This window comes from Bemisia tabaci, chromosome 8 (genome assembly GCF_918797505.1).
Source record: "Bemisia tabaci chromosome 8, PGI_BMITA_v3".
NCBI classification, from domain to species: Eukaryota; Metazoa; Arthropoda; class Insecta; order Hemiptera; family Aleyrodidae; genus Bemisia; species Bemisia tabaci.
Window position 1 is genome coordinate 7,600,515 of NC_092800.1, and position 4,515 is coordinate 7,605,029.

A 4,515-nucleotide genomic window follows, 5' to 3' on the forward strand; every position below is an offset into this window, starting at 1 on the left:
TGAAGTAGAGTTGGATTTCGAAACTTTGCAACCCAGAACTCTTCGTGAATTGGAGACTTTTGTCTTCTTACGTTTAGGCCAGAGTTATTGTAAGTTTTAATGTCAATGTTCAGTTTGGTAGGAACGAAACTTTACTAATGGTTATCATTAGCCTACTTTCTGTATATAATTTTCTCTGCCAAGAGAAGCATCTTTGTTTACATCTAACTGTACTGAGAAGCAGCAACGGAAGTTGGGGTCGTATATTTGGACTACTTTTTGCAATTTGGAACTGTAAATTCCAGCCCGGTTTAAAAACAACGCACGTGCCATTAGTTTCCCTATGCACATAAGTATTTTTCCAGAAGAGCCAGAATTCATAGTTCAGTCGTTCTCACGTATGATTTTGATTTGAATTCATTTTTTGCTTCTTATGCCAAAAGAAACAAAGGCAAGCTCTTTGATGGAAACGATTGTTAGCAGTTTGCAAAACTGCTTGTCGGGCTTTCTTGTATCTCTCTCTGGAAAACTTGATCATTGGTAACGAAGATAAGAGAGCTTGCGAACGCTACAAAGATGGCCACTCTTTGTATGGATTATGCTAAATATGAATTTTGAAGTGCAGTTTTGACATTTCTGATGTGCCAAACTGTTTTTTTTTTTTTTTTTTTTTTTTTTTTTTTTTTTTTTTTTTTTTTATACATATATTTTTGGTGCAATTTCACCTACTTCAGTTTGCTCAGTTGACTGCATCTCTGGTGTGCAACAGACCGTTTGGTCTCTAAAGTTTTTGTGTTTGAATTTCTTTATGACCTAATACCTATACAAAGTTTAACACTTCATCATTACTATGAAACCAAAATCAATAAAAACTAACAGAAAAAGGAAAATAGTAATCTATGAGCTGGATGAACAGGGAACAAAGAGGATCGGAAAATTAAAAAAACTCGAACTCTTAAACTTTATTCAAGTAAACGCTGATGTGTTTCAACAAAGTTGAAATTTTAATCTTGAAGAAGGGGCTGCCTGAAACGCATTAGCGTAACTTTGAGTTATTTTGTAGTTTTGAGGTCTTTAATTCGCTGATTCTCTTTTCTTTCTGACCAGCATCTGCAAAGTTTTCAACCCATCATTAGGTAAATTTCTTTCGTCGATGGATGAAATCTCCTAAAATTTTAGAAGAAAAAGATGCAAAACTGTCGAACGGAAGTTTCTAGTATATCCGTTTTTTATGACTCCTTAAATTTTACATCAGCTAGTATTTGTGTAATTTCATCAAGATCAGTCGTTTTTCTCTGCTGGAACTTACGCCTCAAATAGTTTTCTAAGAGCATTTTTGGTAGACTCTAAGGGCGCAACCAGAAGGGAGAAACGGCGTTTGATGATTGGCAGAACTTAGCTTCAGAAACAGCCTTGCTTTAGCAACTCGACTGTCAGATTTTGATTAATTGAGTTTTAATTAGCTTCCTCTCCCTTTCGAGTATGAACTTTTTGGTTTTTTCACGAAATTTTACATCACAGAAACTAAACTACAACCCTGCAAATATTCCTCGCCACTGCATCATTTACCTGACGTAGAAATGCATTTAATTTAAAGAAAATTCTTTATTTCATTATCAACATTGGCAATGAGCCATTTTTATCGAGTTTCTGTGAAATCTCCTCTGGTAGTTATTCAAAATTCTTTTATGAATTCATCAAAACGTCATCTATTTATTTATTCCAAAGTCATTGAAAACTCCTGAAAAGTCTTTAGTTTTGAAAGGCCGTTTTAAATCCTGATGATGCTCATCAAGTTTTATTTGGACGTAGCTGTCTTTTGCATTTTAATCTGAATTGCTATTTTGATTCACTGATAAATACTCACTCCCACTTCTGTTTGATGTCCCAGATGACCCAATTGCAGAGGATTCGGATGTAGAAGCATCTTTAGATGACGAGGACGCACAAGATGAAGATCTCTGTTCGACCAATGACAAGCCATCAAGAAATGGACAGTCTGAGCCGTAAGTGATAGTAGATGTCCCACATCTACTTGCAAGGACAAATTCTGGTATTACTGAATCAGAATTGTAAAATCATGTTGAAGAAATCTGCTACTGTCCAAAAACTTGTGGGAGCAGATAAAACCTCCTAAGAAAGAGCATTGAATCTCTGTTCCTTCGGTTCCATGCTCCCTGCCTCCTCATTTCAAGTGCTGCAGGTATGGTGGATAAGAGTTTAGAGACATATCAGCGTGTACATCAGAGATGGGGAGCAAGCATAATATTGGAGCAGGGCTCTCATGGGTAAAGGAGCTCCATCTGTATTTGAAAGAAGGTCCCTTTCAGACATGGAATGACTTTCATACCAAAATCTAGTGAATTTTGAGATCCTTTCACCAATTTGTGTACATTTAGCTAAAATATGGTTGATGATCAATGAAGAAACTGTCTTCATTCGCTTTTTAACCTACTGTCAATTTGCCAGAAACGCCTCAGACTGCAGTCCGAGACAGAGGCAAATAGGCAGTAAATGCTTGGAATTCTTGCATTTTTAGGCTTTCAAATCGAACCTTTTTAAACATTGTTCAATTCTGAGATGACCCCCAAATTATGTATCAAAATTTTAGGAAAAAAATGTTATTTTGAATCAAGCCTCGCCACCCTGCATTATCAGATGCTGATATGTATTGTTTTTCGAAATGACCAAATAGGAAAATGAGCTGAAATAAGTGAAATAGAACAGAATGAAACAGAACAGAATGAAACAGAACAGTACCTGAGGGTAAATTTATTCATTTACTCATTGGTAACATTTTTTTAGATATATTTGAAAAAAAAGAGAAAAAAATGGCATTAATTTTGGTTTCTTGCTGATCTAGCATTTTTTTGTAACTTTTAAAGTTTTGATGCAGAAACTAGTCTTGGTTACAAACTGAGATGGCCACCCTTATAAGGGAAATTCCCAACTAGGGAAAGGTCACCCTTCCTTCAGAGATGGATTCGATTCTCTATAAGAAGTAATTTTATAAAATTTATGATTTACTCTTATAAAGAATCAACTCGATCACTGGAGGAGCGATTGATGAGATGTTCTTGACGAAATACTTCGAGATTCACCCTTAGAGTGAAAAAGAAAGTATTTAGACAACTACAAATGCTAAAACAGAGTGGGAGAGCAAATTAGCAAACTGATGAAAAATAAAATTTAAACATTCATGCTTTTTACGATCGGGATTTTGATGCAAGTCAATAAAGACAAAGAAGTCTGGCGTTTTACAATTTATTAAATGGAAAAATTTTAAGAATTTTGAAAAAATGAAAAATTGAGATTAATAGCTCATTTAAAATTATTAAAGTCGTCTAAAAATGAAATAGATTCCAAAGAGGATAAAGAAAAGTCTTTTGACGATTCACCACAGTTGTCCGGGGTTTCCAAGTTCCGAAAATCGTAAGTCCAGAATCCAAAATAACGCCAAGTCGAAAACGAGAGAGAGAAGTAGGAGCGGGGTCCGAGGTAGGCAAGAGAGTGAGATCCCGCCAGGCCGAGGCTCCCGGCAGGAATACCAGATCGAACCTCGATAAAAAGGCGCGTTCGAGTTTTTAAAGTTTATCAAAAAAGTCGTTATTACGAGAGACTGAAAATGAATGTAATGAGCGCAATTAAGATAATAAAGAGTTAAGCTCTTATCTAAATATCTCAATTCTCAAAACAAATATCAATTTCGCAAAAATTAAAATTAAACATTTTGACAAAAATTGGGACTTCTGAGAATTAACCAGAGGATCTTCATGCATCAGGTGTTCTTACAACACCTCTTGAACCCTCTATGCAAAGACTCCTCATTGACATGAGCCCAAGCAGTTGAAACCCATTTCAGATGTTACCAGAAGATGATTTCTTAATTGTTTCAGATGGAGTCAAAGCAAAATTGTCTTTTATCAGTCAATCATTTAATAGTTTTTTCATATGATCCTTGTGAAGATCGTAGACATCGACATTCAAACATGACTTTTGGATTGTTTGCTTTCGTTAGTCGAAATTTAAAGGTCCATATCCACAATATAGCATTGTCACATATTTCAATCACATCGTTATACGTGTGTATTACCTACCTCAACAATACAACGGTGAGTCAATGATTTGTTGAAGCAAAGTTGAGCAAGGCATCGAAGCACATCCTTTTGACACTAGACCACCGCTTCTAATCTAATAGTACTCAAGGACTCATGCACTACATTAAATTGCGAATTACGGAGGCTGCAAAGTTTCACCATTAACATTATTTTTGTGTGGAAGATCACAAATGCAGTCGGTCGCGCTGTCCCTTGAAATCGAGTGCCATGTTGATATGCATTTGCGTCTGTACTCGAGGGATGCCTTTACTATCCCACTGCACAAAAATAGTGGACAGATCTACTGGGAAATGTTTAAACAAATAATTCGATCACCTTAAAGTTTGTGTAATTTACTGCAACAATATTTTGCGCTGTTCTCTGAAAAAGATGCTCATATTAATTTTTCTTTTTTTTTTCTTTTTATTAGTATTAAGTG